Here is a 14,316-nt window from a genome sequence, read left to right as displayed (position 1 = left end):
GGCTCTGCCTGCAGAGTCATCCTTCTTTTTCCTTAAAGGGTAGCACATGAGTAGTGTTATGGGCTGCCATTTCTTGCCTGTAGAAATTTGGGGGTCCCACAGCCTTCTGTTTTGTATTCATTTCATTTTGTGTTCTCTCTATACTCTTCAGTCCACTCTGGCAGTGTTTCTACTGGTGTAACACCACCAAGAACCATATGAGTTTCCACGTATGTCACAGGGATTCATACCATTAGACAAGAGGATCCTCCCTAGACATTCCCTATGAAAAGCTCAGTACCACCTGCAAGGTGGTACAGATTGGGAGTCCACTATCAATAAATGGCCAGGAGAAGTGCTCACCTTCTCTGCAGGCCTGAGATTTGCCTCCCTAACCAGATATAGCAGGGTAGGGGAGAGGGCACTGGCAGAGGGAATCCCACCACAACAAACACTTAACCTGGGAGGCACTCTCTGTCCCCCACAAGCAGGAGAGATCCTGCCACAACAGGGGCCCAGACAGGAAGACCTCTTTGCCCTTGCGGGCCTGAGACTCCCTTCCCCCACTGAGTGACAACAGGCTGACAAGCCTAGAGAAACCCCTCAGCCCTCCAGGTAGCAAGAGCAGGGACCAATGGGAGCCTGGCAGCATGAGTAAAACCAAGAAAATAAAAATAACACCACAAATTGCCTGAAAATTAAATTGCCATTGGAACCACAGCCCACAAAAGTAAGCTAGGACCTTTTACTAAACCTAAACAAGGTGATCGTCTGCTAAAATAGAAAATTTAAATAAGAATCAGAGTCTTCTTCACACAGATAGCCAAAGAGCACATGAAAAGATGCTCAACATTGCTAATTATCAGAGAAATGCAAATCAAAACTACAATAAGGTACCACCTCACACCGGTCAGAATGGCCATAATTAAAAACTCTACAAATAACAAATGCTAGAGAGGGTGTGGAGAAAAGTTGGTCCTACACTGTTGGTGGGAAGGTAAATTAGTACAACCACTATGGAGAACAGTATGGAGGTTCCTTAAAAAACTAAAAATAGAACTACCACATGATCCAGCAATCCCACTCCTGGGCATATATCTGGACAAAACCGTAATTCGAAAAGATTCACGCACCCCAGTGGTCACTGCAGCATTATTTACAATAGGCAAGACATGGAATCAACTTAAATGTCCATCGACTGACGAAGGGTTAAAGAAGATGTGGTACACATACACAATGGAATATTATTTGGCCATAAAAAGAAATGAAATTGAGTTATTTGTAGTGAGGCAGATGGACCCAGAGTCTGTCATTACAGAGTGAAGGAAGTCAGAAGGAGAAAAACAAATACTGTATGCTAACGCATATTTATGGAATCTCAAAAAAAAAAAATGCTACTGACAAACCTAGTGGCCGGACAGGAATAAAGACGTAAACATAGAGAATGGCCTTGAGCACATGCTGGGGGGAGGGGGAAGGTGGGGCGAAGTGAGAGTAGCACTGACATATATACACTACCAAATGTGAAATAGCTAGCTAGTGGGAAGCAGCAGCATAGCACAGGGAGATCAGCTCAGTGTTTGCGACGACCTAGAGGTATGGGATAGGGAGGGTGGGAGGGAGGCTCAAGAGGGAAGGGATATAGGGATATATGTATGTATATGGCTGATTCACTTTCTTGTACCACAGAAACTAACACAGTATTGTGAAGCAATTATATTCAAATAAAGATCTATTTAAAAAATTAAGGGGAAAGAAAGACATTCTCAGCTAAAGGAAAACAAATAATTTGTCACCTCCAGATATATCCTTAAAAATTGGCTAAAGGATGATCTTCAAACAGGAAAGAAATTATGAAAGAAGGAATCATGGAACATCAGAAAGGAAGAAAGAAAAACAGAATAATCAGAAATATACAAAAATAGACTATCCTTTTTCTCATGAGTTTTATAAAGCATATTTAAAGATTGAAATAAAAATTACAGCATTATCTGATGCTGAAGAGTACAGTATATAGAATTAAGGAAGGTAAATGGACCTGAATGGAAGAAAGGTTTCCACATTTCACTTTAAGTGGGAAAACAATGATACTAGTACTCAGTACTAGTACATTTACCAGTACTGAGTACACTGATACTGTACTAAGTCACACATGTATATTGTAATATGTAGAACAACCAAAATGAAAACTACATTATACAAAATTATACAAAGAAATAATTCAAAAGCACTATAAACAAATAAAAATGAAATACTAAAAATTATGGAAGTAACCAACAGGAAGACAATAAAAGAGAAACAGGAATGAGAACCAGAGGACACAAACAGAAAACAAATAATAAAATGGCAAGCTTAAGCTCTAACATATCAATGATTACTTTAAATGTAAATGGTCTAAATATATAAACACAGAGACAGATAGGAGGAGTAGATTAAACACGTAAAAACCCATAGTTCAACTACCTACTATTTACCAAAACAAAACAAAACAGAAACCTCACTTCAAATTCAATGACATACGTAGGTTAAAAGTAAAATGATAGAAAAAAAATTTAGGGCTTCCCTGGTGGCACAGTGGTTAAGAATCCACCTGCCAATTCAGGGGACACGGGTTCGAGCCCTGGTCCAGGAAGATCCCACATGCCTTGGAGCAACTAAGCCCGTGCATCACAACTGCTGAGCCTGCGCTCTAAAGCCTGCGAGCCACAACTACTGAGCCCGCATGCCACAACTATGGAAGCCTGCGCGCCTAGAGCCCATGCTCTGCGACAAGAGAAGCCACCACAATAAAAAGCCCATGTGCCGCATCAAAGAGTAGCCCCCACTTGCCTCAACTAGAGAAAACTTGCGTGCAGCAACGAAGACCCAATGCAGCCAAAAATAAATAAAATAATTAAAAAATTATTTATCCTATGAACATTAGTTTTAAAAAAGCAGGAATGGCTATATCATCCACTTACGTAAACTTCAGAGCAAAGGTAATTACTAGAAACAAAAAGTAACATTACATAATGATAAAAGAATCAATCCACCAGGAAGTCATAAAAATTCTAAGCGTATATGCACCAAAAACAGTGCCTCGAAATACATGAAGCAAAAACTGATAATGTTAAAAAAAAAAAGCTGATAGAGCTGAAAGGAAGAATAGAAAATCAACAATTATAGTTGAGGATTTCAATACCTCCCTCTCAGCAACTGTTAGAACTACTAGACAGAAAATTGGCAAGGATATAGATCTGAAGAACACAGTCAACTAACAAGATCTGACTGATAGCAATAGAACACTCCACCCAACAACAGCAGAATATACCTTGTTTTCAAGTGTCCATTAAGTAGTCACCAAAACATACCATATCCAGGGCCACAAAACATACCACAACAAAGCTACAATAATAGATATCGTACAGATGTTTTTCTCTGACCATAATATAATCAAACTAGAAATCAATAACATAAAGACAACAAGGAAATCTCTAAACACATGCAAGTAACCCAATTCTAAATAACATGTGGTCAAAGTTGAAGTCCCAAAGGAAAATTTTTAAAATACCAAGAAGTGAATGAAAGTAAAAATACAATATATCAAAAATGTGAGTTGCAGCTAAAGCAGTCTGAAAGGGAAACTAATAGCAAAATGGTCTCAAAATCAATAATCTAAGAAACTAGAAAAGGAAGAGCAAGATAAACCCAAAGCAAAGCAAAGAAATAATAAAGAGCAGAAATCAACAAAATTGATCACAGAAAAGCAGTAGAGAAATTAATAAAATGAAAATCTGATACTTCAAAAAACATCAATATAATTGATAAACCTCTAGCAAGACTTACACAGATAAAAAGAGAGAATACACAAATCACTAATATCAGAAATGAAACAGGGAACTCATAAAAGATCCTGCAGCCATTAAAAGGAAATTACAAGGCCTTCCCTGGTGGCGCAGTGGTTGAGAGTCCACCTGCCGATGCAGGGGACACGGGTTCGTGCCCAGGTCCAGGAAGATCCCACATGCCGTGGAGCAGCTAGGCCCATGAGCCATGGCCGCTGAGCCTGCGCATCCGGAGCCTGTGCTCCGTGGCGGGAGAGGCCACAACAGTGAGAGGCCCGCGTACCGCAAAAAAAAAAAAGTATATTACAAGAATACTATGACCAACTTTATGCTCATATATTCAACAATTTAGAAGAAATAGGTCAAAGAAGTCTCAAAGTAAAATTACAAAAATACATAGAACTGTATGAATTGAAAATACCACATATCAAAATATGTGGGATGCACCTAAAACAGTGCTAAAGGGAAACTTATAGCAATAAATGCTTATATTAAAATGGGGGTGGAGTCTCATTTCTCAAATGAATGAAAAGTAAAATTACCAAAACTCAACAAAGATGAAATGCATAATTTTATAATCCTACAATCATTAACAAAATTGAACTTTAAATCTGTAATTTTAAATCTTCTGAAGAAGAAATCTCCAGGCCCTGATAATCTCACTGGAGAATTCTCCCAAATATTTAAAATAGGAATGACACCAATTTTATACATTATCTTCCCCCCAAATAGAAGAAGAAACACTTCTCATTTTATGAGGTTGGTATTATCACATAAAACCAGATAAAACGAGTATACAAAAAGAAAACTGCAGACCAATATCATTCATCAACTTAGACACAAATTTCCTCAACTAACTGTTAGAGAACCAATTCCAACAACATTAGCAAGTAGGATTTATTCCAAGTATGCAATGTCATCAATTATACCAACAGACTAAAGAAGAAAAATCATGTGATCATATCAGGTGATGCAGGAAAAGCATTGACAAAACCCAACACCCATTTTTGATAAAAACAAAACCCCAGAAACTCTCATCATGTTAGGAATAGAGGGGAATTATCAATACTTTAACTTGATAAAGAGCATCTTTATCACATACAACTAAGATCACACTTAATGATGAAAGACCGGATTCTTTCCCTTAATATGTCCACTCTCACCACTCTTATTTAACATAACGCTGGAAGTTCTAGCTGTTGCAACGAGGAAAGAAAAAGAAATAAAGGCATACCGATTGGAAAGAAAGAAATAAACTGTCCCTATTTGCAGATGACATGATTGTTTACATAGAAAATCCTAAGGAACCTACACATAAAATAAGAAAGAAATAAGAAGGGAGTTCAACAATGTCTCAGGAAATAAGATCAATGCATAAAAATTAACTGTATTTCTATATACTAACAATGAACAAGTGAAAACTGAAATTTAAAATGCAATACCAACTATAATCACTCTGAAGAAAATTAAATACTTAAGTGTAGACTTAACAAAACATGTACAGGGTCTGTATGCTAAAAATTACAAAATACTGATGGAAAAAATCAAAGAACACCTAAATAAATGTAGAGACATACTGTGTTCATGGATTGAAATACTCACTGTTATAAAGATGTCAGTTCTCCTCAAATTGATTTATAGGTTTAATGCAATTCCTATCAAATTCTCAGGAAGGTTTTTTGTAGGCATAAGCAAGCTTATTCTAAAATTTACATGGAAGAACACAGGGCCTAGAATAACTAAAGTAATCTTGACGAATAAAAATAAAGCACCTGATATTAACTAAAATAAAGTACTCTACCCAATATTAAGGCTTACTATATATGCAGTAATCAAAGCTGTGTGGTATTGGTGGATGGACAGAGACATAAATCAATAGAACAGATTCAAGAACTCAGAAATAGACTGACATAAATATTCTCAACTTATTTTTGACAAAGGTGCAAGAGTAATTCAAGAAGGAAGAATTTTAAAAATTTAAAAAAAAGAAGGATGGATAGCTTTTTCAACAAATGGTGCTGGAGCAATTGGATATCCTTAGTAAAAAATAAATCTCCACCGACACCTCATGCTTTATACAAAAATTAACTCAAAATGGATCATAGACTCAAATGTAAAAGGTAGACCTATAAAATTTTAGAAAAAAAATATAGGAGAAAAATCCCTGGGGTCTAGAGTCAGGCAAAGAGATCTTAGACTTGACACAAAATTGGTAATTTGGACCTTATCAAAATTGGTAATTTGGACCTTATCAAAATTTTAAAACTCTTGCTCTACAAAACAAGTGGGAACTAAAATATTAGAGAAGAGTAAGAGAAAAATGGGATACAAGACAGTGATCTGAGGTATTTCTTGAGAGTTTATTGATATTCATTAACTTTGGCCTTTGTCAAGCAAACAAATTAAAATATGAAAACAAAGTAATAAAACTGTTTTCATTTGTAGATGTTATAATGGTATACACAGAAAACCCAAAAGAATCCACAGATAAAATTTTAAATGAATAAATAATTTTAGCAAACTTGCTAGATAAAAGATCAATATAGAAACAACAATTGCACTGTTGGAACACTACACAGCCATAAAAAAGTGTGCCATTTACAGCAACATAGATGGATTTAGAAATTATCATACTAAGTGAAGTAAGTCAGAAAGAGAAAGACAAATACCATATGATATCACTTATATGTGGAATCTAAAAGATGACACAAATGAACATTTCTATGAAACAGAAACAGACTCACAGACATAGAGAACAGACTTGCGGTTGCCAAGGGGGAGGGGGGTGGGGGACGGATAGACTGGAGGTTTGGGATTAGGAGATGCAAACTATTATATATAGAATGGATAAACAACAAGGTCCTACTGTATAGCACAGGGAACGATATTCAATGTCCTGTGGTAAACCATAATGGAAAAGAATATTAAAAAGAATGTATATATATGTATAACTGAAATCACTTTGCTATACAGCAGAAATTAACACAATACTGTATATCAACTATACTTCAATAAGTAAATAAACAATTGCATTGCTATATATCTGCAACAAACATGAATTTTAAATTTTTAAGTGATATAATATAAAAAAAACATCAAAAAAGAAATCAAATACACAGGAATAAGTCTAACAAAGTGTGTGCTGGAGCTCTACAAAGAAACACAATGCCTAAATAACTAGAGGGATCTATCATGTTCTTAGATTGGAGGATTTAATAAAGTAAAGATGTTAATCATCCCCACAATGATAAATAGATTCAATGCAATCAATCAATCACAGCCAAAATCCCACCAGGGTTTTTAGGGGGATTTGCCAAACAAAATGTTTAGAATAGAAATGAAATGGCCCCCAAATAGCTAAGACATGCTTTAAGAAGACAAACAAGGTGACGGGACTTGTTCTACCAAATATCAATAAAAATTATTTTAAGCTGTCTGACAGAGTGGTCTTGGTGCAAGAATAGACAAACAGATTAGTGGAACAGAACAGAAAGGCCAGAAACAGACTCATGCATCTACGGGCACTTGATTTTAGTTGTCATTGTAGGCCAGAGAACAAAGGATGGAGTTTTCAATAAATGGTGCCAGAACAACCACATATCCATTTGGGGAAAAAATAAAGCTTGACTCCTACTTCACATCATGCATAAATATCAATTTTATGGGTACTAAAGATAATATAGGAGAGTGATCTGGGAGGTAGGGAAAAACCTCTTAAACAGGGTACAAAAAGCACTAACTATAAAGAAAGATTGCTAAGTTGGACTACTAAATTAAAGTTAATAATATCTGTTCATCAAAAGATACCATTAAGAAAGTGAAAAAGCAACCCATGTACTGGAAGAATATATTTACAATACATATAAAAGACCCAAATTATTTAATTCTCTCTATATAGCCTACTGATCAATAAGGAAAAGACAGGCAAATCAAAAGAAAAACAGCCTAGAAAACTGAACACGGAATTCATACGAAAGATATGCCAGTGGGTAATATACTTGCAAAATTGTTCAATCTCATTAGTAGTCAAGGATATGCAAATTCACACCTCTTTGAGACACAATTACACATCCACCAGAATGTCTAAAATTTAAAAGACTGACAATATCAAGTGTTATCAAGCCTGTGGAGAACGGGATGGGTACTCACACACTGCTGACAAGAGTTTATATTGTACCAATATTTTGGAAACAGATGGCATCATTGACTAACGTTTCATATAAGCATATCCTATGACCCAGAAATTTCACTCTTAGATATACACCCAATCTAAATGTCTGGACATGTATCTCAAGAGTCATGTACAAGAATGGTCACAGCAGTATCATTCATAATAACCAAAGATCAGAAACAAGCCAAATATTCACCACCATTAGGATGGACAGATCATGACATAATCATTCAATGAAATATTATGTAACAGAGAAAATGAATAAATTACAGCAACAGGTAACCATGTGGATGAATCTCACAAACAAAATACTGAGTGTAAAAAGTGAGGCATATAACAATTCATACTGTATGAATGCTTATAACACATCATCGATGAAAATAATACATATCCAAACCTGAGGGATGCCACTGAAAGGTACTTTTAGGGGACTTTTTAATGTTATCTGTTAGGAAACAATACTTAGAGTCCAAATGAAGAAGTTAATAAAAATAAAATAACAAATCTTCAGATAAAAAGAAGGAAATAATCAAGATCAGAGAAAACATTAACAAAATAGACAATAAAGATAAAATAGAAAGGATCAACAAACTCAAAAAAGTAGTTCTTTGAAAATACTAATAAAAATAAACAAACCGCTAGAACAAATAATGAAGAGAATGAAAAGAGAAAAAATATTAGCATATAATATAAGGACTCAAGAGGATATAATTTTAAAAAGAACAGAAAATTTAAAGGTAACTATAGATCATTATAATGCCAATGCATTTGAAAACATTTAGAAAATGGACAATAACTTGAAGAAACAAAACTTTTTACAGAGTCTCACAAAGAAAGAGAAAACCTGAATATGCCTTGAACATTAAGAATTTAAAATCACGGGGTCCCTTCAAGATGGTGGAGGAGTAAGATGTGGGGATCACCTTCCTCCCCACAAATACATCAAAACTACATCTACATGTGGAACAACTCCTACAGAACACCTACTGAACGCCAGCAGAAGATCTCAGACTTCCCAAAAGTCAAGAAACTCCCCACGTACCTGAGTAGGGCAAAAGAAAAAAGAAAAAACAGAGACAAAAGAATAGGGACGGGACCTGCACCAGTGGGAGGGAGCTGTGAAGGAGGAAAAGTTTCCATACACTAGGAAGCCCCTTCGCTGGTGGAGACGGCGGGAGGCGGGGGCAGCTTCGGAGCCATGGAGGAGAGCGCAGCAACAGGGGTGTGGAGGGCAAAGCGGAGAGATGCCCACACAGAGGATCCGTGCCAACCAGCACTCACCAGCCCAAGAGGCTTGTCTGCTCACCCACTGGGGCAGGTAGGGGCTGGGAGCTGAGGCTCGGGCTTTGGAGGTCAGATCCCAGGGAGAGGACTGGGGTTGGCTGCGTGATCACAGCCTGAAGGGGGCTAGTGCGCCACAGCTAGCCAGGAGGGAGTCCGGGAAAAAGTCTTGACCTGCCTAAGTGGCAAGAGACCATTGTTTCGGGGTGCGCAAGGAGAGGAGATTCAGAGCACCGCCTAAACGGGTTCCAGAGACGGGCGCAAGCTGCGGCTATCAGTGTGGACACCAGACACGGGCATGAAATGCTAAGGCTGCTGCTGCAGCCATCAGGAAACCTGTGTGCGAGCACAGGACACTATCCACAACTCCCCTCCCGGGAGCATGTGCAGCTTGCCACTGCCAGGGTCCTGTGATCCAGGGACAACTTCTCCAGGAGAACACACGGCACGCCTCAGGCTGGTGCAACGTCACACCAGCCTCTGCCACCGCAGGCTCGCCCCGCATTCCGTACCCCTCCCTCCCCCCGGCCTGAGTGAGCCAGAGCCCCTTAATCAGCTGCTCCTTTAACCCCGTCCTGTCTGGTCGGGGAAAAGACACCCTCAGTCGACACACATGCAGAGGTGGGGCCAAATCCAGAGCTGAAACCCAGGAGCTGGGCGAACAAAGAAGAGAAAGGGAAATCTCTCCCAGCAGCCTCAGGAGCAGTGAATTAAATCTCCACAGTCAACTTGATGTACCCTGCATCTGTAGAATACCTGAATAGACAACAAATCATCCCATAATTGAGGTGGTGGACTTTGGGAGCAACTGTAGACTTGGGGTTCGCTTTCTGCCTGTAATTTGTTTCTGGTTTTATGTTTATCTTAGTTTAGTATTCAGAGCTTATTATCATTGGTAGATTTGTTTATTGATTTAGTTGCTCTCTTCCTTATATATATATATTTTTTTCCTTTTTCTCTTTTCGTGAGTATAGATGTATACGCTTCTTTGTGTGATTTTTTCTGTATAGCTTTGCTTTTGCCATTTGTCCTAGGGTTCTGACTGTCTACTTTTTTGTTGTTGGTGGTAGTGGTGTTTTAGTATAGTTTTTAGCACTTGTTATCATTGGTGGATTTGTTTTTTGGTTTGGTTGCTCTCTTCTTTCTTTCTCTATTTCTTTTTTTTTAATTACCTTTTAATTTTTTTATTTTTAATAATTTTTTTCTATTTTAATAACTTTATTATGTTTTATTTTTCTTTCTTTCTTTCTTTCTTTTCTCCCTTTTCTTCTGAGCCGTGTAGCTGACAGGAGCTTGGCGCTCTGGATCGGTATCAGGCCTGAGCCTCTGAGGTGGGAGAGCTGCATTCAGGACACTGGTCCACCAGAGATCTCCCAGCCCCATGTAATAACAAACAGCGAAAGTTCTCCCAGAGATCTCCATCTCAACGCTAAGACCCATTTCCACTCAACGACCAGCAAGCTACAGTGCTGGACACCCTATGCCAAACAACTAGCAAGGCAGGAACAAAACCACACCCATTAGCAGAGAGGCTGCCTAAAATCATAATACGGTCACAGACACCCCAAAACACACCACCAGACGTGGTCCTGAGCGCCAGAAAGAGAAGATCCAGCCTCATCCACCAGAACACAGGCACCAGGCCCCTCCACCAGGAAGCCTACACAACCCACTGAACCAAACGTAGCCACTGGGAGCAGACATCAAAAACAATGGGAACTACGAATCTGAAGCCTGTGAAAAGGAGACCCCAAACACAGTAAGTTAAGCAAAATGAGAAGACAGAGAAATACACAGCAGATGAAGGAGAAAGGTAAAAACCTACCAGACCAAACAAATGAAGAGGAAATAGGCAGTCTACCTGAAAAAGAATTCAGAGTAGTGATACTAAGGATGATCCAAAATCTCGGAAATAGAACGGAGAAAACATTTAACAAGGACCTAGAAGAACTAAAGAGCAAACAAACAATGATGAACTGCACAACAAATGAAATTAAAAGTTCTCTAGAAGGAATCAATAGCAGAATAACTGAGGCAGAAGAACGGATAAGTGACCTGGAAGATAAAATAATGGAAATAACTACCACAGAGCAGAATAAAGAATGAAAATAATTGAGGACAATCTCAGAGACCTCTGGGACAACATTAAACACACCAACATTTGAATTATAGGGGTCCCAGAAGAAGAAGAGAAAAAAGAGGGGACTGAGAAAATATTTGAAGAGATTATAGTTGAAAACTTCCCTAATATGGGTAAGAAAATAGTCAGTCAAATCCAGGAAGTGCAGAGAGTCCCATACAGGATAAAACCAAGGAGAAACACACAAAGACACATATTAATCAAACTATCAAAAATTAAATACAAAGAAAAAATATTAAAAGCAGCAAGGGAAAAGCAACAATTAACATACAAGGGAATCCCCATAAGGTTAACAGCTGATCTTTCAGCAGAAACTGTGCAAGCAAGAAGGGAGAGGCAGGACATATTTAAAGTGATGAAAGGGAAAAACCTAAAACCAAGATTACACTACACAGCAAGGATCTCTTTCAGATTTGACAGAGAAATTAAAACCTTTACAGATAAGCAAAAGCTAAGAGAACTCAGCACCACCAAACCAGCTCTACAACAAAGGCTAAAGGAACTTCTCTAGGCAGAAAACACAAGAGAAGGGAAAGACTTACAATAACAAACCCAAAACAATTAAGAAAATGGTAATAGGAACATACATATCGATAAATACCTTAAATGTAAATGGATTAAATGCTCCAACCAAAAGACATAGACTGGCTGAATGGATACAAAAACAAGACCCGTACATATGCTGTCTACAAGAGACCCGCTTCAGACCTAGGGACACATACAGACTGAAAGTGAGGGGATGGAAAAAGATATCCCATGCAAATGGAAATCAAAAGAAAGCTGGAGTAGCAGTTCTCATATGAGACAAAATAGACTTTAAAATAAAGACTATTAGAAGAGACAAAGAAGGACACTACATAATGATCAAGGGATCAATCCAAGAAGAAGATATAACAATTGTAAATATTTATGCACCCAACATAGGAGCACCTCAATACATAAGGCAAATGCTAACAGCCATAAAAGGGGAAATTGACAGTAACACAATAATACTAGGGGACTTTAACATCCCACTTTCACCAATGGACAGATCATCCAAAATGAAAATAAATAAGGAAACACAAGTTTTAAATGATGCATTAAACAAGATGGACTTAACTGATATTTATAGGACATTCCATTCCAAAACAGCAGATTACTTTCTTCTCAAGTGCTCATGGAACATTCTCCAGGATAGATCATATCTTGGGTCACAAATCAACCCTTGGTAAATTTAAGAAAATTGACATTGTATCAAGTATCCTTTCTGACCACAACTCTATGAGATTATATATCAATTATACGAAAAACTCTGCAAAAAATACAAACACATGGAGGCTAAACAATACAGTACTAAATAACCAAGAGATCACTGAAGAAATCAAAGAGGAAATCAAAAAATACCTAGAAACAAATGACAATGAAAACACGATGACCCAAAACCTATGGGATGCAGCAAAAGCAGTTCTAAGATGGAAGTTTATAGCAATACAATCCAACCTCAAGAAACAAGAAAAATCTCAAACAAACAACCTAACCTTACACCTAAAGCAATTAGAGAAAGAAGAACAAAACAACTGCAAAGTTAGCAGAAGGAAAGAAATCATAAAGATCAGATCAGAAATAAATGAAAAAGTCATGGAGGAAATGATAGCAAATATCAATAAAAGTAAAACCTTGTTCTTTAAGAAGATAAACAAAATTGATAAACCATTAGCCAGACTCATCAAGAAAAAAAGGGAGAAGACTCAAATCAATAGAATTAGAAATGAAAAAGGAGAAGTAACAATTGACACTGCAGAAATACAAAGGATCATGGGAGATTACTACAAGCAACTATATGCCAATAAAATGGACAACCTGGAAGAAATGGAAAAATTCTTAGAAAAGCACACCTTCCAAAACTAAACCAGGAAGAAATAGAAAATATAAACAGACCAATCACAAGCACTGAAATTGAAACTGTGATTAAAATTCTTCCAACAAACAAAAGCCCAGGACCAGATGGCTTCATAGGCGAATTCTATCAAACATTTAGAGAAGAGCTAACACCTATCCTTCTCAAATCTTCCAAAATATAGCAGAGGGAGGAACACTCCCAAACTCATTCTACAAGGGCACCATCACCCTGATACCAAAACCAGACAAAGATGCCACAAAAAAAGAAAACTACAGGCCAATATCACTGATGAACATAGATGCAAAAATCCTCAACAAAATACTAGCAAACAGAATCCAACAGCACATTAAAAGGATCATACACCATGATCAAGTGGGGTTTATCCCAGGGATGCAAGGATTCTTCAGTATATGCAAATCAATCAATGCGATACACCATATTAACAAATTGAACAATAAAAACCATCTGATCATCTCAACAGATGCAGAAAAAGCTTTTGACAAAATTCAACACCCATTTATGATAAAAACCCTCCAGAAAGTAGGCGTAGAGGGAACTTTCCTCAACATAATAAAGGCCATATATGACAAACCCACAACCAACATCGTTCTCAATGGTGAAATACTGAAACCATTTCCACTAAGATCAGGAACAAGACAATGTTGCCCACTCTCACCACTGTTATTCAACATAGTCTGCACAGCAATCAGAGAAGAAAAAGAAATAAAAGGAATCTAAATCAGAAAAGAAGAAGTAAAACTGTCACTGTTTGCAGATGACATGATGCTATACATAGAGAATCCTAAAGACGCCACCAGAAAACTACTAGAGCTAATCAATGAATTTGGTAAAGTAGCAGGATACAAAATTAATACACAGAAATCTCTTGAATTCCCATACACTAATGATGAAAAATCTGAAAGATAAATTAAGGAAACACTCCCATTTACCACTGCAACAAAAAGAATAAAATACCTAGGAATAAACCTACCTAAGAAGACAAAAGACCTGTATGCAGAAAACTATAATACTCTGATGAAAT

Source organism: Monodon monoceros, unplaced genomic scaffold, assembly GCF_005190385.1.
Source record: "Monodon monoceros isolate NGI ecotype Baffin Bay Population unplaced genomic scaffold, NGI_Narwhal_1 Super_Scaffold_4, whole genome shotgun sequence".
NCBI lineage: Eukaryota > Metazoa > Chordata > Mammalia > Artiodactyla > Monodontidae > Monodon > Monodon monoceros.
Note: the sequence above shows the minus strand (reverse complement) of the source record.